The sequence below is a fragment of the Grus americana genome, chromosome 2 (assembly GCF_028858705.1).
Source record: "Grus americana isolate bGruAme1 chromosome 2, bGruAme1.mat, whole genome shotgun sequence".
NCBI classification, from domain to species: domain Eukaryota; kingdom Metazoa; phylum Chordata; class Aves; order Gruiformes; family Gruidae; genus Grus; species Grus americana.
The window spans coordinates 121,563,967-121,585,961 of record NC_072853.1 but is presented as its reverse complement, the minus strand read 5'-3'; the positions used below and the strand labels follow the sequence as shown (position 1 = coordinate 121,585,961).

Sequence of the window (21,995 nt, the reverse complement as noted above, 5' to 3'; positions counted from 1 at the left end):
ACTCATTTATATTTTAGTAAACTTGGGCAGCTTTTTAAGTGGGAAGAAACAGAATCCTTCTTCTAGCACAAATCGTACCTCGTTGAACAGGAAATCCCTTCCGAGTCACCCCCTTGAATCATCCCAGTTGCTAAAAAGAGTGGTGGTAAGACCAGGAAACTTGGTATGACCTGTGTCTTATCTATTTACTTTTGTAATCAAGGTGTCTGAAGAAAATGGGTAAGCATTGTTTGCTAGAGGATACTCTAGGAATGCTTTCTTAGCTAGCTGCTTTTTTCATTGAAATTACCTATACACAAAGATTCACATCTTTAATATTTCACAAACATTTGTTGGTTTACGCAACAGTCTTGAAAATAAAATTTGATTTTAAGCAAAGTGCAAGGAAAACTAATTCTGCAAGAGGAAGCTGTCTGCTTCAAAGCCAGTACCAAACACATGGGTTTGGTCTTTTTCCAAGGGCATAATGTCCTTCCAGACAAAAAAGTCTAATATCTTATAAAACTTTTGGGAATTTGCATGTTCTGTAAGAATTATTTTTTACTCTTTCTGTACAACACTTAGCACTGTTGTTGGTCCCATCCATGACTGACTGGTGCAGCTCCATGCTATTTTTAGTATTTCCTTAGCCCTTCATTGCTCAGTTCTCTTTAGTTTTTTCACATTATCATAGAATCATAGAATGGTTTGGGTTGGAAGGCACCTCAGAGATCACCTAGTTCCAACCCCCCTGCCATGGGCAGGGACACCCTCCACTAGACCAGGTTGCCCAAAGCCTCATCCAACCTGGTCTTAAACACTTCCAGGGATGGGGCATCCACAGCCTCGCTGGGCAACCTGTTCCAGTGCCTCACCACCCTCACAGGGAAGAATTTCTTTCTAACATCTAATCTAAATCGACCCTCCTTCAGCTTGAACCCATTACCCCTTGTCCTGTCACTACACTCCCTGATAAACAGTCCCTCCCCATCTTTCCTGTAGGCCCCCTTCAGATACTGGTAAGCCCTGACTATTTGTATGTCTGCTGTAAAGGTATTAACCAAGGCTGTTTGTGTCATGGAAACAGATATGACTTCAAAATGAGATGCAAGCTTTAAAGTGGGCTGTTTCCCTCTGTGATTTATATTCCTTTTATTTCCCCTGCCCTTAAGTCACAAAGTTGGCCAATTACAATTACACTCCAAAGGAAACTGTCCCTAACAGGTTTTGATCTAATGCCAAAGACCTCTCAGTTTTCATTTAATTTCCCCTTGTATTCAGGGCCATTAGCTATTTATAACCAGGTCATTATTTTTAGTCATTCTACAGAACAAGATAGGAGGAAAGCAACAGGTAAAGAGAAGCTAACACCACTTTTGAAACTAACAGAAAAAATATTGTTTAGAAAGCAAAATTCTGACTTGTGTCTGAAATAAAAGTTCCTGATCCTTGGAGTTAACAGCAGGGCTTATATTGATGTCAGCTGGACAGTACCAGTGCCAAAGGTCTTGTCATGCCAATGCAGATATGGAGCATGCTGCTCAACAGGTTAGAGGGTTTGGAGGGATAGCCCTACTATTAACAGCATGGCTTTCTAGCCCGTGCTATATAGCATAATTAACCATAGTGACTACTGAGATGTCTTAGGGCAACCACCCAGAGCAGGAGCAAACTTGCTTACAGTACAGCAAGAAGGTGTCTTTCTCACTGTTATAGTCTCCCACTTCAGTAATGGATCCATGCAGAAGAAGGAAAGATTTCGATTTTTTTTTAACCAAAATGAAATCAAGTCTCAAAATCAAATCTCATTTTTAACTTTCCCAACTAATGAGTTCATAGAATTGTGCTCCAAGCCTTTTTTATAGTTAACTGAAACTCTGGTCTGAACTTCGGCACAAATTTTACTGGCAGATCCAGTGGAATTTGTTCTGGCATTTACCTTGGGTAACAAGGTGTCTTGGTTTCAGCTGGGATAGTTAAATTTTCTTCCTAGCAGCTGGTATAGTGCTGTGTTTTGGATTTAGGAAGGGAATAACGTTGATAACAGACTGATACTTTAGTTGCTGCGCAGCAGTGAAGGACTTTTCAGCCTCTCATACTGCCCTGCCAAACAGAAGGCGGGGGGACACAGCCAGGACAGCTGACCCAAACTGGCCAAAGGAATATTCCATATCCTATGATGTCACGCTCCGTATATAACTGGGAGAGTTGGCTAGGAGGTGGCTCGGGAACTAGCTGAGCATTGGCTTTGGGTAGTGAGAAACTGTGCTGTGCATCACTTGTTTTGTATATTCTTTATCATTATTATGATTAGTATTATTATCATCATAATTCTCTTCCTCTTCTGTCCTATTAAACTGTTTTTATCTCAACCCACAAGTTTTATCTTTTTCTTTTTTATTCTCTTCCCCATCCTACTGGGGAGGGTGGGAGTGAGCGAATTGCTGTGTGTGCTTGTTTTAGCTGACTGCCAGGTTGAACCACAACACAGGGCAAAATGCTTTTCAGGAGCTAGAAATATACACTTCTGTAAGTATATGTTCTACATGAATATCTAGCATGGTTATAAAGCGTGCAAAGGTATGAGAGAGCCAGTAGCAACAATGGAAGTAGAAAAATACTGGTAGATAAGCATTATGTAAAGCATGACTGTGCCTTTAAATTTAATTTCTTTATTTTTTATAATTTCTGGTGGTGTTCAGAAAGACATTTGACAAAGCTTGTCTCTCTAGACTAAATTTTCTTTTGCCTAGGTGTATTCTGTTCCCCGTGTACTCTTTCTTCCCTTGGCTAGGAGAGATAGGAAATAAAAATCTGGAAGAAACAGGAGAATAAGTTCTAGTTTGTATTAATAGCAATGGAGTCAGAGCTGACTTTAATATAGGTAATGTGAGAACATAGATTTTTCCTGACAGCCAGACAGAGAAGCTTTCATGAGAAGGATTTTGTGAAAAACCTGTAGTGAGTAATGAAAATATATGTATGTACATATATGTATGTGCATACAGCTGACAAAGAAAAATGGGTTGCTTCACTCCTTACTTTAAGAAATGGAGAATTGCAACTTTCCATTAGGTACAGCATTTCTTGGAGGAGATGAATAAACAAGTGCCTAGCAAGCCATCGGTGAAGGCTGAATAGGGCTGAGATGAGGCAGGTGCCACACTGAATGGCATTATAAATCAAAAGGCATCGAATAAACAAAATCGCTGGTTGGAAGAAGTTGATTATGGGTTGGATAAAGTTTGACTTTTGTCTGTGATGAGGCTGAGGAGACCCATTGGAGGCTGGAAGGGTAGAAGAAGAAGGGGTTTAGAGATTTCTTATTGAAGAAGTAATGGAGGATGAACTCCAAAGATTTAGCTGTCTGACATGGAGGTACTAAATAATTAAAGCTGGCAGTTGATTAGGTTGAGAATGGTTACATCAAAGCTGAAATGTGGTCAATGTCTCCTAAAATAAATTCAGAAAGAGAAGGGGAAATTTAAACTTTTGAATACAAACATGTGTTGCATCAGTGCTAAAATTCCACAGACAGATTATATTAGTTGGTCTTTTACAAATGTCCTTTGTTTTCTGTTCATTTCGTCATTCTTTCCTTCAATCCTTCCAGCATTAACTGCAGTAGGAAAAAACTACTCATGTTCCTCCTTTAAGACAAAGCAAATTGAAAAAAGAACAGCACTAACACATATACATTCTTTTCAACTGAATACGATGTTGCATTTACTTTTTCCTTAATTAATTTTATTTTTGAATGGCAGCTTAGGAAAAATAAATTATATACTGAGGTACTACTCAGACAAGTGCAAAATTCAGGAAACCATTAACTGTGTGAATCTGTTAAAATTTTGCCTGCTCCATTACATGCACATGACTTAAGTTGAAGCTCAGCATATTTAAAAACTCGGACATAATTGTGCAGTCCTGAGGGACTGAGGCTTAATAACTACTCATACTTCTTCCCACTTTGTTATTACTAGATTATTGCTTTCTTATTCCGCTATCTTAACTTGTATGACTTGACTGTTCAAATAGAAACTCATTGACTTGAAAATGAACCACATTCAGTTGGCTCTAAAACTTTTGCCTCGGAGAATAATTTTTAATAATGTAAACTTCATGAAACCAGAGACATTTGCATAGGAAGAGAAAAGAATGAGGCAAGTATTTCCACTTTGTCTTCAAGAGAACAAGGGGTATGTAGGGACATTGTATTTTTTGTTTCTGCGCCTGCAGTTCTTGACCAAATGCTTTAACATTTCTGAAGTCCTTATTCAAGCAAAATGATTAACTTCAAAGTCTCAGAATATGGCCACGGGCGTGTAAAACCATTAGGATCATCTTGGTTGATGTGTTGTGGGACTGTGAATTGCTAGAGGGTGGTTAATAACAAGGTTGAATTTAGCATTCGAAACAGAACCAGACAAATAGATTGGAAACCTCCATTTTCCATGTGCAGCGAGGAAGGTACAGGATAGACGGGACCACTGTAAACTCTTAAAAGGTCTAAGAAAAATCCCTTGCTTTTGAGCTGAGAAGCTTGCCTCTAATGCCGAAAAAATACTTGACTCAGGCACACCGATGAAAGAGGACACAGATGCTACTTTGGAACTGAGCTGTGAATCACAACATTTATTTACTGCTGCATGTGTGCACACACACATGGACATAATTTGTTGTCTGTCCTGCGAATTCAAGGCATGGCATGACACCCCTAATGAGGGAGTCCAAAGTCACACTTGGGTTGGTTGTTTCAAGAGAAGTCCTGCTCCTGTCAGTCCAAGTTCAGCATCCACCAGCCTGACTCCTACACTGCTGCCACAAGGTTGAGTGAATCATTACTCCAAATTTCACAGCCTGAATACATCGATTTTCTTTCCAAGGATCGTCTGTTGCCATCCCAACTCCCGGGATTCTGTTCATCTCAGAGCGTGACCAATATTTAGCCAAACACCTTGAAGTGCGACACATTCTAAACAAAATCACCCACATTTAGGACCTCCCTTTTTACTGGACATGAATAAGAAGCCAAAACATTTGCCGATCCATCCTTTCCAGGAAAATCCCTGCACGACTCTCACAAATATCAGCAACTGTACTAGATGCACTGAGTAGCTTGTACTTACTTTAAAATCAAGACAAGGTGGATGGCACGCTTGCTTTCCGTATTGTATCTTCAGAGGTGATGGAGCTTGCCAACGGGCTAAAGACCTGCTTATCTGCATCTGCAAACCTGTCACCCTGCGGCTGCAGCTGGCTGACGGCGGGAGGGTCGTTAGGGGTCCCTGAGGGGTGCCCTGACAATGCATCACCTGAGCCCAGCGCTCTCCCCAACACGAAACCAGGGAATGGCGCTCTCTGAGACTCGTTTCTCTGATCATAATGCTGTGTCTGGCAATTAATGTCAAAGTTAATTAATATAGCTAATTCATACACATTAGGAGATAGATAAATATCCACTAGAAATGCAGCTGTTTTCACCATCCTCTTTTATTAATGTTACCAAACAAAGATCAGCTGCCAATGTCTTCCAGTTGTTACTGATCTGGGATGATATATAAAATGTAAACTGGGGCTTAAAACTTCTATAGTTTTTCCTTTACCACCCCCCTCTCCTTGCCACTCCGTCCATTTTCACTTTGACAAATGCTGTGTACCGATGCCAGCGTGCCCTGCCATTAACAGCTCCTGCCTTCTGTAATATTAACCACCTCAGACAGCATAATTTGCACAGTGCTTAAGAGGGTTTTGTTTGGTTGGTTTATTGACATGTAATAGAAATAGATAAATAAAATCTGGCGTTGACTGATCAGAAGCTTCTTGCACAAAACACAGCACAAAAATACAGTGCAGTCTGGATTGCCTCCAAATTGAATTACCGTGTTTCAGAACTGATGAGGCAAATCTAGGATTTGATGGAGATTTGTATTGCAGAGCTATGGGCAAGTCTTTCCAGAAGTTTGGAAGCATCAAGGGAAAAAGTCAAACACCTGAACTCGCAGGAAATTGATGGGCAGAGGTTGTTCAGGAGGTTGGCTCTGTAAAAATGGCTGAGACCCTTTTGCAAGCTGGGATGAAAGCAGCAAATAGTAGGCAAAAGGAGGATGGCAAGTGGATGGAAAACCAAGTGGGGGGTTTTTCCCCCTGGAAGATACTAAAAGAAAGGAAAAGCGCTCTCTCTGAAAATGATCTTTTTTCCTATGTAGTAAACAAAAATCTAACACTCTGTGGACAAAAACAATCAAAAGAAATCAATATACTATAATGGAATTCATGTGCCAGGTTTCAGGTGTTTCAGTGCAACACATATTTTTACTTTTTTTTTTTTCCAAAGAAAACAGCCATATTCTATTTGTTTTGTCAACACACCACATTTCTTTTTAATAATAAATAAGAGGCAGATACCTTTGCCATATTTTATATTTGGCTGAAATACTTCCACACTTCTATTGCAAGTCATATTTAGAAAAAAGACCTTCTTTTTCTTTTCCTTGCAAAAGTGAGGAAAAATACTGTTGGCAGGACATGGAGGCTGTTGTGGAACCCTTCTGGAAAGCTGCTTGGACCGGAGGATTTCCAAGAGTCACAGCAGCAGACAAGTTAATGCACTAGTGAATCAGAATCCTACAGTATGTTTTGCGATCAAATGCACTTAAAAATCTCTACAAAATGCTTTTACATGGCTGAATTAATAGCCCTTGAAAAAGACCTATTATACTGTTTTCTTAATGTGATTGTTCAAATAGTTTCATCCAGCTGTAAAGAAGAGATCCAGGCTCTAACTGGTTACATTTTCATAAAAACAGAAACATAGTGCCATGACAGCATGAAGATAATTTTCTTAATTGGATCAGGGACAGTGCAAACAATTTTTATCAGACATCTGGTTTTAAAGTCTCACTTCCTAGACTTGTAAGTTATGTGACGATTAATTTTCATTGCAAAGCAGTCTCAGCCTTTGAGGATGGAAACGCACGAGTTTTTGTTTCCTTCTCTCCCTGAGATGCACAGTTCAGAAGAAGACAAATAACATAGCTTATTTTAGTTTCCTTAATTTGGAGAAATATAATACTGAATTAATCCAATCCCTTGCTAGTTTGGAACCTGATTGTAGATTTGCAGATTTTTACATTTAGGAATAAGACTTGCACTCTCTTTTCAGGGGAACTTTTAGTTTAATAAAACCTTTTGCAACTTATTGAAAATCTCCGATGTTCACTGTATGTTTCATTTCTGCTTCTGAAAAGTTCTTTTGTAAATAAATGCATCCAACCAAAAATTGCTGTGTGCTACTCTAAATCTGGACAGAACAACTCCAAAGGAAAATAAAGAGGTAATTTAGGAGGAAAAAGCAGGAAAAATTTTACTTTACCTGTGTTTACATGACAGATGGTGAGCAGAATCCTGGGTAATCTGTGAGTCCTTGTGAGTGAAATCAATTAAGTTTAGAAAAGCTATTTATTGCCAGGGAGATTAAAAAGTAATTAGCAATTATAAAGAAATCTGCGAGGGTCCTAATTATAATGAAGCAATGAGTTTAGTTTCTGGACAGGAGGGAGGTTCTAAATACAAGGGAAGTTCGTATCTTCTCTCTTGTTTATTAAGAAAATAGCAAGCCCTATCTTTTTGCTGTTATGATGATGATCTCTGGAAAGGCCTCCTGGATTTTTACCACAATGCTGACACAATAACAACAGCCCTAATACCAGTTTATTAAAACCCACCTGCAGGATTAAGTACTTAGTCAAGAACATTTAGCAACAGATAGGAAAAGAATTGAAGATCTTGCTACTGTTGTGTCTCATATTCTTTCACAGTTAATCAAAACTTTTCCTGCAGTTGCTTTTAGTTTTGTTTAGTCATTTATTTGTACCATTACATGTTTTTTATCTCTCTTTCCAAGAGCTGGACATAAGGTACTTCTGAGAATAATTTAATTGACACCACTAAGTTTCCACAAGGTGTACATCTGGCTCCCAGAGAATGACTCAAAACTAAATTCCACCTATTTGAGCCACATAATATTTTGATAGTTGGTATATTTTCTTACTGCAAGAAGGAGAGCTTCCCTGGTGGAGGACGGCTAGATGATACACAGACGCCCAAGCAGCTGTTTTGGGGTGCAAGGTGAAGTGGAAGCTCTGCAAAGATGCTCCAAAGCAGTTCCCAGTGCAAAGCAATTCACCAAGTGATCGCCAGGGATCTTTGGCTGCTGGAAAGCACGTATGAAACCCCAGCATCAAAGCGGTCATGGAACATTTCTGTCAACCATACAGACATAAACTGTGGAAACACCTAAGAGGAAGGAAAAGGCAGCAACAACAAAACCCTAGAGTTTATGGGACATGTGAAGATGTGTGGCCTGTTGAAGAGGCTTAGGCATGCCATGAGGGGAGGTCTTCTCAGTCACTTGCTGTCCCGAGTGCCCGAGTTTCTTTCCTGGTGTGCCACTGTTGTTATTCCTGACTCCGACAGACACGAGGTAAAATGGAAATTTAAGCCTCCACTGTTTCGGTGTGATGTGGTGACCCTTCAGGAAGACAGCTCCAGCCAGTAGTGATTGCTCAAACAGCAGTAGGATTTCTTTATGGCTGAGGGCTTCTTTAAACTAGATTTCTTTGTTGACATTTTGTAAGAAATGCTTTTCTCCATGTTAACTACTCTCAGATGGCTGTGCTGAACAAAATATCCCTATTTTTACTTTCAATTACCAGTGATCATTCTCAGGAATGTGTTTCATTAAGATATGGGTGAGGTATGCATATATCCTCAACACCTCTGGTTTTGAATAGTCTCTTCAGCAGATTTATATGAAAAAATCCATATTTTGAAGCTTGATATGTAATATTTAGAGGACAGAACTAAAATAATTGTGAAAAGCATTGGAACTTTTATATCCTAGTTTACTCCTTTCAATGGTATACTCCATGCTCTTCAGCAGAATACCTAAGCAGCTGCAGTCTTACCCAAAGAGCAGCACTCTCAAAGGCTTTTGTATTCCTCTGTAAGGCTTAAGGTTTTTTCTTCCCTCTCTGAGAATTTGTAAAGCTTTGGTAATGTTTTTATTTTGTTGACGATTTTGTATTTTTAATATATCGCTTCTTTTCCATCTTTAAGATATTATTTGCTTAATTAAATGCTTAGAGGCATCTGGTATGTTCACACAAACAGCACAAAACCAGCTTTCCCCTATTAACAGCTACCTTTTTGATTAATATGCATCAAAACGAAATCTGTGAATGCTTTCCTCAAGCGATTCAATATGTAAGCATGTCCTATGTGTAAATGACTTTGGCATTCAATCTGATCATCTTTTGGTTCTTCTGTCCTTCCCTTTCTCTTCTTTACAAATTCTGGGTGGTACAAGATGATTGTGAGAGACAGAAAAGGATAAAAAATCCCCAGATATGAAGTTTAAGATTTTTGAAGTTTGTAGGCTTAATGTTAGACTTCCAGGACCATGTATAGAGATTTAAGTAAATGTTGCTCAGTTTTAGAGCTGCTAGTTCATCGCTTCTATGATTGTCAGTGGAGCAGCTGAATGTTCAAGATGCCTGAAAAGCAGACTGCTTTAATTAAATATTTTCACCATAGATTCAGGGACCCATTGCTAAGCATAAGTGTAAATACTACTAAGACAGTAGTAAACGAACACGCCACTGCCTGCTGTTATCTGAACTCCCCATTAAAATTAGTCTCGTGAATGCAAAATGAGAAGCATTATTTTTAAAACTTTCTAAACTGGCTTAGGCCAATGTTGTGGTCCTGAATGAATGAAAGTCCAATATTTTCCATATTTTTCCCAGTATTTTTACTGTTACTCTTATCAAATCTTCGTGAGGTCTTTCCCTCTTTCATACTACCTTATCCTTCTTAGCACATGAATAATTTCATGACTTTGTAAAGACCTAGAGATGAATTAAATTTGAGATGAAAGGAAAAGAGATTAACAGTGAAAAGGAAAAAGCTTTCTCCTTTAAAAAAGTGACTCTAATACCACAAATTCACTGCCAGTGCTTTTCCGAGAAATATTTATGATCACAGATGTTTATAAGCCAGGACATTTTTGTAAAAAACCCCTATGTGTTTAAGGGACAGTTTTATGCATGTAAGGAACATATCCTTAGCAACTTGTCACCAGGTTTTATTTTTAGAACAGTGCCACAATATTTTAGTATAATTTATTAAAAACTTAATAGGCTGTTAGCTCTCAAGTTGTAAACGAAGCATGTAGGAGGAGAGGGATTACTACTGTATAGCTCCTGCAACAGGGAATAATTATAGTCCTTCTAGAATAAGAAGGGGGTGGAAAAATACTGTGTAATAAGTTCTGTATACTTTTTCCTTCCAGCGACAGACTGATTCAGTTTTAAAAATTGCATATTTATAAGCCGCTGCTGGATGTTTGTTACCCACCATGCGACTGGTCTACAGAGAGAAGGAAAGGTTACAGTCACAGAGGGCTCACCTGCGGCTCCTCATGGCTGGAGCTCTGAGAGTTGGCAATAGAATCACTCCTGCGTTGTCCAAGAGAGCGGCCCCCCTGGGGCACATTTTCAAAAGGACACCAAAAAGTTTTGAATTAATTAGTTTGCTGGCTCCAGTTCTGTAAATTTGGTTGTTTGTTTATATCGTACCTACTATTCCTAGCTGAAATTGGGAACTTTTTTTGAGTCTGTGTGCTGTTTTAAAAGACTGCGTCTATCGCAGGGAGCTTGGAGTCAAGTTGGCCAAAGACAGGAGAGAAAAAGAAGAGCTTGAGAAATGACCTGGTGTGTCAGAAAAATGTGCTAGTTTGGTGGCAGGCTCAGGAAGAGAAACCCAGTTTCCCCTGGCTCCTGCATGAATGTCTTATTCACACTGGATCAGCGTCGCTTGTGCACCTCATCCAGACCCTTTGAAGCTGATGGAGATCTATCAGGCTTCAGTTCTCTTGAGTGCTAAGGAGTATTTGAAGGACAAAGAATTCATCCCACCTGTTCATCCTACTTTACAACTTCCATCCATTTACAAAGAAAAATTTTACTACTTATCTAAACCAGTTCAATTTGGATTCTCTATGCACTGAAAATTGCCATTTATTTTGGTTTGGAACTCCTTTTTTTATTTTTCAGTAGGTACAAGGATGAATAATGTCTTGTGCTTTGACAAATCCCGTGATGATTTTGAAAATTTCTTATAACTATAGTTATAACATCAAAATGAATTTTGTTCCAGTGAGGAAGAAATTTCAATCCTTCTCATTTGTTCATTATAATTACTTATGAATTATAGTGCCTCAAAGGAGCCGAGCTTGCTGGCTTTTGACCAGAGATAAGCTATAACCTCTCTTTAAATTGTAGATCTCTGAAGAGGCTGAACCTTAGTCTTCTTCAGAAAACATGTTTTAACCTGTGAATAACTAATGCTGGCTAGTAAAAAACAAACTACTAAACTGCCTTAAAGTGGTTAACCTCAGGTCTGTTAAACATAGACAAGTCATTTCTCTGAAAAAAGATTTTCATATGTGGTCTATGTGAACCATAGGATAATGTTTTCTCAGCAGCTGAGATTTCTTCCTGAATTGCACTAAGCAACTATAGAAGAAAAAGCTTTACAGAACGAAATTTTTTTAGAAGGTTATCAGAGTTGATGGACATTCTGCCAAACAAATCCCCTCTGTGTGGAGCGTAGGAGTGCTTTTTAACTTCAGACTGTTACCTTATTTTGTATAGGGCAGTAGGAAGATTAGGCAAACTGATGCTCTTTTTGTACTTTGAATCTGGACTGAGGTTTAATTTCTAGTACAAAGAAACCTGTTATTCTTGAGCTAAGAACAGTTGCTCCATTTCCAATACCACCTCTGCATCAGGCCTACTCTGTCAGACAAGGATATAGAATCATAGAATCATAGAATCATTTAGGCTGGAAATGACCTTTAAGATCATTGAGTCCAACTGTTCACCTAGCACTGCCAAGTCCACCACTAAACCATGTCCCGAAGCACCACATCTACAGGTCTTTTCAATACCTCCAGGGATGGTGACTCAACCACTCCCCTGGGCAGCCTCTTCCAGTGCTTGACAACACTTTTGGTGGAGTTCCTAACATCCAATCTAAACCTCCCCTGGCACAACTGGAGGCCATTTCCTCTTGTCTTGTCACTTGTTACTTGGGAGAAGAGACTGACACCCACCTGGCTACAACCTCCTTTCAGGTAGTTGTAGAGAGTGAGAAGGTCTCCCCTCAGCCTCCTTTCCTCCAGGCTAAACGACCCCAGTTCCCTCAGCCGCTCCTCACAGGACTTGTGCTCTAGACCCTTCACCAGCTTCGTTGCCCTTCTTTGGACATACCCCAGCACCTCAATGTCTTGCAGTGAGGGGCCAAAGCCCTGTGTTATCCACCTCCAGTGATATTCCTGCTACTATGAACTTCATTGCTAGCAAAGGTACAGCAAGTGCATAAAACCTGGGAAAAGGAACTTCTAAAGGGTTTGTGACAAGCAAAGCTTCCTCAGGAAGGACATGCTTGATCCCACTGATTGCTAGAAAGCACTGCCTATTGCAAAGCTGAACTGGGCATTTACAGCCAGGATTTTCACAGTCCTTAGTTGGACACTTAATGCAGACGGAAAGATTTATTTTACATATGCAGACCATTTGTTGCCAAACATTGGAGCACTCTCTCCTCCTCTACAGCTCTAAAGGCTATAGTCAATGACTATGTCATGGAATCTACAAGCTGGTGATCAGTGTACTTGGTTTGGGCGTTATAAACTGGAGTATCCACAAACTGCAGACATAATTGAGGATGCTGATCTGAGAAATTGTCCTTATATCTATTTGCTCATCATATAGGAGGGTGCGAGTCTTACGCTTCCTAGTCAGTAATGGGTTACTCCATTATTACAGCTCAATTAGCACATTTAGCCTAATTATTTCGTATTTGTACTCTGATTTGAAAACATAACCGACTACAGATGTTGTTAGTTGTTGTGTGTAACGTGGACTCAGCCATTCATTTTGGTATTAGTATGCAGCAACTCGAAGGATATATTGGGCACAAGAAGAAAAAAGAAAGGAAAGCTGTAAAAACAAGGCAATCGTTGATGCTCTTGCACTGACAAAGGAAAGTCTTATCAAGTAATCCATAGTTTCAGTGTCGGTAATATTTTACCAGCAGCGACTCTTTCTTGAATCAGAATGAAGACCTCATAGATTGCAAACCCTCTGGAATGAAATGCTGAGCGACCAGACAGCTGGATCCAACTCATTGCTATGACCTACCACGGATGTCTGAAGCTATGTGTGTGTCGCTTCACACTCTTACATCCTGGATTCCTGACACACTCAACGTTTCCACTGAAGTAATAGAAAATAACAAGTAAGATAGCCTACGCTGGCAGAAGGTAGATGTAGCAGGTTCGTGTTGGCTGTTAATAATTATGTGGAAATAGAAAACCCAGGCCAAAAAGGTAAGTAAAAAAGGTAGGATTTTTCCCTCTATCGGTGGATGTAGAAAAATACAAACCAATAATGATGATGGTTAATGAGGGAAGAGGAATGAAGGCTTAAAATTCTAAGCAAGCAGTAGTGCGTAGGGTAAGGCATTAAACTGGAAGGGATCTGGCTTGGGAGCCGACGCTATTTCTGGATCTGCACTTCTGAGGCTCGGTTATTCTTGGAGTAGTCACACCAATGACCCTAGAAACCTTCCCTTGCCTACAGGATAAATCCTAATTCAGTGGTGGCAAATTTCATCTGGGGGTCTCTTCCAGCTGCGTTCAAAACTGCAAGAGTTGCCCTGAGAGCAACCGGCCCCGGTGTAAGCAAGGGAGGTAAAACACTGACAGAATTTCAAACAACCCACTGCTTGTAGCAGAAGGGACTACACGGAGCAAACCGCTGTAGCGGCTACCTGTAATTTCATTTTAATGCCGCGTTCTTGTCAACAGCTTTTGTTGTACATTTAACCTTTCCAGCCTGCCCCCTCCCTAAATACCGGCTTTCCCCTTTCAGCGCAATTACCGCTAATCCAATACAGCCCTTGTAAAACCCTGCCCCTAATCTCCCTCCCAGCCGCTCCCCGCTGCCGCAACAGCGGCTCCTCATTTACATTCGCCGCCCGCTCCTCTCCCGCCGCTGCTCCGCGCCCCCCGCGGCGGGGCTGCTGCTGCCGCCTCTTCCCACCTCCTTTCCCCCCCCCCCCGCCCCCAAACCCCCGCCGCAGCCGGGGACCCCTCCCGGGGAGGCCGGGCCGGCGGGAGCCCCGCCCGCGCCGCCGGGGGAGCATCAGCGTGCGGCGGTGCGTGCCCGCCAGCAGCGCCGCTGGCTCCGCAGCGCAGGGGGAGCCGCCACCGCCGGAGGTAAGCAGGGGCAGCCGCCGGTTCCTTCTTCCCGGGGCTCCTCCGCCGGCCGGGGCGGATGCTGCGGGGTTGGGTTCGGTAGTACAAGCTCTGGAGTAAGGGATGAGGCGGGGGAGGATGGGGCTCCGCTTCTGAGATGGGTTTGCTTATCGGTTTTCTTCTTGTTTTATGCAATGTGATCTGAAGTGACAACTGCCTAGTGGTTTGCGGTGATAGTTTAAAAAGCATTGCGTTGTAACTGACCTCCGGTATCTTCGTGGGCTAGGTTATATGTGAATAAGCAGTTTCAGGGGTAGGCACGTAGTGAAAATCGCGTATGGATTATTTCCGCTCTTTTTGAATGGGTGGGAGCTGCGAGGGAAGGTGACATTAACATCTATCGTTGCATGAAAAGCATCGTATCTCTTGTAGAAGGCAGGATATTATTTTTTTTTAAGCAGAAACTGCAAGGTGCTTGTCATGACCAGTGAGCATATGTTTGCTGAGATGCTTATTGGTAACATACAACCAGAGGCACGAGACTGCTCCATATCGTAATGAACTGGGAGCCTGTGGCTTGCATATTGTATTTAAAGTAGAACAGTGCATGAAAGACGGCATCCTTTTTTAAATAGATCTTGAAGCACAGCCAATTGAAAAAGCCTGTTGTAGTGCTGTGATAGCCAATACCTTTTATCTAGGCAGTTTACAAGACATAGCCTTTATATATCTCTCTCATATAGTAGGAGGGGCCAGATGACTGTGTCGGGAAAGTATTTTAAAGCATAGATTGAATAGGTGGGTTATAACAGAGATATAAAATAGCCATGGATAAATAATTAAGGACCGAACTGTCTTCTACAGGAAAAATTAGGAAGGAAACTGAACTGTACTATGAACAAATGGCCGTGCTTGTGCAGCAGAACTACAATATATAATCTAACAGAGAAAATCCACCTCTCTCAACTGCAGAAAGCAGTCAAGCCTTCAAGGTCTGTGGAGGCAGTCCTTTATATGGAGAGGCTTCCATGGAAAAAGCTGCTAATTAAAGCAAGTAGGATCAGTCCCTCTTTACCCTATTGACAATTTAATGTTTAAAAATGACCCTTTGACGGCCTCAGGAGGTAAATCAGCAATGGGAATGTGTTTCTGATGAATGAGGCTGAGGGGGGTGGTGGAGGGAATAGTAGATTAAGGAATGCAACTGAAAAGCAAATTTTAAAAAAGCTGTAATTTTCTCCTAATGCTTTGCAGTGGTACCTCTGGAAAGCAGATGTAACCGTTCAAATCTATATTAAGTTCTGACTCTTACATTTACGGAGTGATTTTAACCAGATAAATTGCAGGAATAGATAACAGTATAAAGGTAGCATCACTGTTACTATCTGAAAATATTCTAGTGACTATACTTAAAAACTATATTAATTAGACCTAAATCTACACATGCAAGCAATTGGCTATTGCCTACTATGCTGTTGTCCCAGAGTGACCTATTCCCCTCTAGTTTATGTAGCAGGCTTATTGTAGGTCCTAATCATAAAGTATTCTTTGATGCAGCGAAATTATGATGATAAATTTCTTACCAGCTATTCTGATTTTGGTGGACCATGCTAATCAACTGTCTGAACATCACCTATTCCTTTAAAAAATATATGTTACTTCTGAGGATTTGAAAACTGCAGAAATACCTTTAATCCTGTTAGGACTGATGGAATTTACTCTCCCCTTGTAAACTGATGTTCTCTAGATTAATGCCAGGTATGGAATAGTTTTGAACTTTAGTCTTTCCACTGGAGAGAGAAAGAAAGAGGGAAGGCAATTGCAGTGTTACAATGGTAGAGATGCAATTATGCGATTGTATGCAGGATTTGCAGTTACAATAGCATAATGCAGAATAAAATAAAACTCAAGCTTATTATTGACAAAGCCTTTTATTTCTGCTAATAAAACTGATGTGCTAATATAATGCTAAAATAGCTGCAATAATGTGCATACATTAAAGACACTTTATGTATTGACACTGACTGCCTTAAAAAGTTTGAAAACACCGGGCAATCTTTCCTCTCCTGGCAACAGGAGGCAATATTCCTAAGTGCTTGTGCTGTAGTGTCTGCTCTTGTGCTGCCTTCCCTTGGAGGTCTTGCCAGGGCTGAGTTTTGCCTTACCAGATAAGCTGAATCAGCACAGATTGCATTTCTTCACAGCCTGCAGCTGCCCATAGCAAGTATATAGCTAAGCCCAGTCCCTCGGTGGCCATGCAACAGACCTCAGCTGCAGTAGCAAAACCCAACCAACTCATGCTCCAGTCTAGCTCATTGCAGGTAAACAAATTCTTCTCTGAGGATTATAGCTAGACCAGAGGTTTTGGCCGTGCTGTAGATTGAATTAATCAATTGCCAGGTAAATAGAGGCAATTAATGTACACATAAATTCTAGTGTATGTACTTGCAAATGATTTATTCTGGTCAGAGTTAATGGATCTGTGTAAAGAGTCTCACTGAATTGTTTCACGGCATCCTTGTTTGTGGAATATATGAACTGATATGCCTGGCTGTATTTACTAAGCAACTAAATGAATTAATAACCAACAAATTTATGAATAGATACGAAGTTTTTGCATCCAAAGCTCAGCTGTGTGGTGGAGCACAACTAAAGGTAATGTGGTGTCTGCAACAGATCTCCTTTGGGTGCAAATTTATAACTGTGATACTGAAGATGGTTAACTTAAAATCAGTAGAAATTAAAGTGAACAAACCCCTATCTTGTCTAATGGTTTCCTTGGAATAATTCAGAGGGCAACACAGTTACTGTGGGGTAACTGCAAATAACTTGGTTAGAAGCATGTGCTGGCCACAGTAAATGTACAAAATAGGAAAAAGGAAAATTGCTCTAAGTTTCTAACTTAACATCCACACAAAAAGCTTTTTAGTTGACTCTCTTGTCTGACTGAAGCATGAGTTATTCTTCAAAAGAAATAGGAGTGAGACTAAATTGGAATTCTGGACCTACTTCGAAGCCTGTTGTAAATAAAGCTTTTCAAACTTGAGTTTCAGGTACTAGAATGTTGAGGTTAGAGGTGTTACCTATAGGTCATTAATTATAGGAGTATGGTATCTGTTGCAATAAGGAGTGATGGGTATGGGAAAGAATGACCCATCTCTTGCTCCTGGCTGGCTGAGTAACTGGATTACGCAGAACACTTAGCCATCTCTTTGAGTAAGAACATGATGCATCTCTGCTTGATACTGGGTAGTCTTTGCCACTGATGACAACATGTATAATCCATAGTTAAAGCACTCGTGACCTTTGGTTTGCTGATAGCATTTTCTAAAAGAAGTGTTTGAGCTGGCACGCTTACTGGTTTTCCTTTGCAAAGCTCTCTTGTACACTGGGTAAGGGTCCAACTTGTTCTTCATTCCGGGGATGAATTCTCTCTCATCATTCCTTCTGTATCAGAAAGCAGGTTTTATCCAGTGTGCTGTGACGCTGAGGAAAAGATTTGCTAACTAAAATTGCTTTGGCAGTCTCTATTTGGGAGCATGATATAAAGGGCAAGATACACACATAATTCCACAAGTGGGCAATGCATGAAATGCTGTAAGCAGAACTACTGATCTTACTGCTAGCAGCAGTAACTGCTGGAGCTTTTTCTTCTAACAAAAGCACAAGAGGAGTAGTATCATTCTTAGAGTAAGGAGCATCTCTAACATCTAGTTTAATTTTCAAAGTCATTGTTTCATCAGTCCATTCCATTCGTAAAGTATGGGGACCTCAAATGAAATTCTTGTCCGACTGTTCAGGTTTTCAACTTAGCCATGTCAGTAACATACTTGTTTAAACAAAATAAATACGTTGGGGAACAGGGCTCTGTTTACACGCTCACAGAATGGCTGAGATTGCAGGGACCTCTGGAGGTTGTCTGATCCAACCCTCTGCTGAAAGCATCTACAGCAGGCTGCACAGGGCTGTGTCCAGCTAGGTTTTGAATGTCTGCAGTCTCTGAGGATGGAGACTCCACAGCCTCTCTGGGTGACCTGTGTTGGACCGCCCTCACAGCAAGAGTTTCTTATGTTTAAATGGAATTGCTTGTGTTTCAGTTTGTGCCTGTTTCTTCTTGTTCTTTCACTGGGCACCCCTGACAAGAGTCTGGCTCCATCTTCTTTACTCTCCTTTCTTTGTCACACGGGCATGCTTCTGGCTTGTGGTCAACTTGTTGTCCACTGGGGCTCCCAGGTCTTTCTCAGCAAAGCTGTTTCCCAGCCAGTTGGCCGCCAACCTGTACTGGTACAAAAAGAGAGGGAGGACTAAACAAGAAGGGAGGAAGAATAGAAAATGACAGAGAGAAAAGAGTAGGAGAAGGGGTTACGGGGTGGGAGTGTGCAGAGGAATGCAGGCAACTGGAGCCAGTATGCTGTTTACAGCAGGCTGGTTTACCTCAGCCTTGTTATAATATTTGGGGAAGACCACAGTCTTGAATGTCAATCCACAAGTGCTCCTATGCTTAGTAATTTAAACAGGATTTAATGCATCCTACAACTACAAATAATGACATTAGTATGAATCAAAAAGGATGTGTGAGTTTTGCTCTGAGATTGATATATATGCTTCCAGGGCAGCCAGGACACTTTCCATTTCAACAGTCTCTACAATGGCATAGTTCTGGCAGTTTTGGTGTGATTTAATAAAAAGTTTGGCTGGGCAGCTCACACTGCTTTACTAAGCTCTGTCTATTAAGGCAGACTTTTCCAGAAAGGCCCTTTAAGTAAAGCGCAGGCCTCAAAGGAGCAAATACAGTTTTATGACAAGACACTAGTACAACATATGAGTTGTGGAAGACATGGGGGAAGTGGTGGTGAAAGAAGCCTTCTGTGGTCACCTAAAGGATCACTGGTATTCAGATTGCAATCCAGCAGTAGTCCTCTAGAATAGATGATGCAGGACTACATTTAGGAGTCCTTTATGATAGTCCTACAATGGAAGTTGTGCAAGAAGATTGATTGCGGGGTTTCATAATACATGCATGCATGTACATTTGAGCATATAACTGTTTCATGTTTGGAAATAACAAAGATGCATTAGGAATTTTTCATATCTGACAAATAGTTGCAGCTTTGTCCTTATCGTTGGTCCAGGTCCACACCCATTGCAAATAGGTCAATCAAAATCAGTGAAGCAGAACCCGTCTGCCCCTTGTGTACCTTTGTGTACCTGTTATGTTTTTTTCTTCCAGAAGATCGAAAGTCATCCAAGACACAAAATAGAGGGATTTTGCTTGATCAAGGGTATTCCTTTTCAAAGACTTCAGAGGTGTGATCCATGTGATCTGTGCCAAGCTGTCAAAGCAATGGGTTACAGTATGTTCTGCAACCTCAGACTAGGGAGCTGCAGATAGAGTACTCTCTGTATATGAGCACACACAGAAAAACTAAGATCAGCTTTTCACATGATAAGATTTTAAGAGGTAGAGCTAACATCTGTATGTGGAGCTGAAAACAAAGCAATCAATTTTACATATTACTAATCCCCCTTGCTCAGCTTTATTTTTATTTTTTTTTTAATACCTAAGTAGATTAACAATGTAACTGAAATCAGGACAGTAGCTAATCAAGATATATGTTATCTAAGAAAGACATTGAGGTGCTGGGGTATGTCCAAAGAAGGGCAACGAAGCTGGTGAAGGGTCTAGAGCACAAGTCCTGTGAGGAGCAGCTGGGGGAACTGGGGTCGTTTAACCTGGAGAAAAGGAGGCTGAGGGAACTACCTGAAAAGAGGTTGTAGCCAGGTGGGTGTCAGTCTCTTCTCCCAAGTAACAAGTGACAAGACAAGAGGAAATGGCCTCCAGTTGTGCCAGGGGAGGTTTAGATTGGATGTTAGGAACAATTTCTCCGTGAAAAGTGTTGTCAAGCCTTGGAAGAGGCTGCCCAGGGGAGTGGTTGAGTCACCATCCCTGGAGGTATTGAAAAGACCTGTAGATGTGGTGCTTTGGGACATGGTTTAGTGGTGGACTTGGCAGTGTTAGGTGAATGGTTGGACTTGATGATTTTAAAAGACCTTTCTAACCAAAACAATTCCATAAACTCTCAAACAGCTCCCTTTGCTTTAGTTTCTGAGTAAATAGTTGAAGGTGTATCATGTAACCAGGCACTTGAAGGCATTAGGAGTTTTTAGTTAACCTGCACTTTCTGTAGTTCATGTAATGCCTATCATTATGTAGGAAAACACTGTAAAATAATAATAGTATTATATACAAAGGACTAAAAATAGTATACATCCAAGGCTTGAATACAAAATAATAGTGTGGCATTCTATTTATAATGGTAGATTCAAGGGCATCTCCTGTTCATTTCTGTTTCTATCAGCATTTGAGCAGAGCCTGTGCATCGTGAAGGTAGTTAATCTCAGTGATCAGCCAAGAAAGAACAGTTTTAGATGTCTTTTCGCTCTTTATCTTGCTTCCTGCTGTTGGAGAACAAAGGAATGAGCCAATGCAGGCTACCTCATATCAATGCCACATAATTGACATGATTGCATACGCAGACTCCTTATTCTATAGGAATTTGGCACGTGACAACCAATTTTTCTGTTGAACTGTAACAAGTTCTTCAGTAGTGTTGTGGGAGTTCTCTTTACCTGCATCCAGGCATGTAATGAAGCCCAAATGTCTCTTTTTCTTAACCTGCTGCCTCTTCCTGCCAAGTTCAGTGATTGAGTCCATGGTTCAGTGAAGTCCTCTTTGGCTCACCATCCAAAGGACAGCATCCACTCACCTCTCTCCGGACCCTGCTTGCTTCAGGTCTCCTTGGTGCTACAGGGATAAGGAGACTGATCACCTTCTCACAGAGATGGTTGGCCATGTATTGCCAAGGAGACTTGGTGGCTGCCTGTCCTAACCTACAGGCTCTGGTCTATCCAACAGGTCTGAGATGGCAGGAAGGTTTAATGCCTTATTACCAGATATTTGATATTATGTAGGATTTTGATTCAGTGATACAGTATTATGCTGAAATCACAACACAAGCATGATATAGTGATCGTAATATATACAGTGGAATCACAATGCAAACTGATTCCCTGTGCCAGTCTCTACATGCTGCACTGTCACAAAACGGGAGGTTCTGTCCTAATTAGAGAGGTCCCAAACAATGGATTGAATAAAAATATAGTCTGGAAATGGTTAGATGGCCTGCAGAGTGAGGCATTCTTAGTATTTTTTTTTCCTCCTAGCAGTTTGCATTCTGCTACTTAATTTCTAAGAATGAATGTTGTATTTTTTTCCATGTTAAGTCCCAGCTCTCATTTTAGCCAGTACTTCTGAAGGACAAATCTTGTACTTCACTAAAATCAAGTCCTGAAACTTGTCAGAGGGAAGAGGAGAGCCTACCTGATGTCGGTCGTTATTTGGAGATTCAGAGTCAAGGACTCTAGGGTAATTGTGCATGACCTTTCAGATCTGAGACCTGTCTGCATCAAGGAGGAGGCACAGCCCGCTTGAAACATCTCCAGGATCACGGCCTTTTCTGGCTCCATCAGGAGTTTCAGGTTTAAATGACAATTGAATAGGATGTACCTTGTGCCATCAGTGTGTGCCATGCCAGCTCTGCTGTGCAGGGACAGGGTGGCCTCGTGTGCTATCCTTCATGGTGGGAAGTTACACCAGGATGTAAAGACTATATTACCATGTGTAATATAG

At 40.9% G+C, this 21,995-nt stretch overlaps 1 protein-coding gene across 1 annotated transcript in view; it reads left to right on the top strand.

Annotated features, from left to right (window-relative positions):
• The first annotated feature begins 14,201 nt into the window (after positions 1-14,201).
• Positions 14,202-21,995, top strand: part of TMEM108 (transmembrane protein 108) — a 169,332-nt gene continuing 161,538 nt past the window's right edge. Inside the window, exon 1 of the mRNA XM_054815886.1 lies at positions 14,202-14,326. The gene's annotated coding sequence lies outside the window, so the exon portion shown is untranslated. The remainder of the gene's footprint in view (positions 14,327-21,995) is intronic.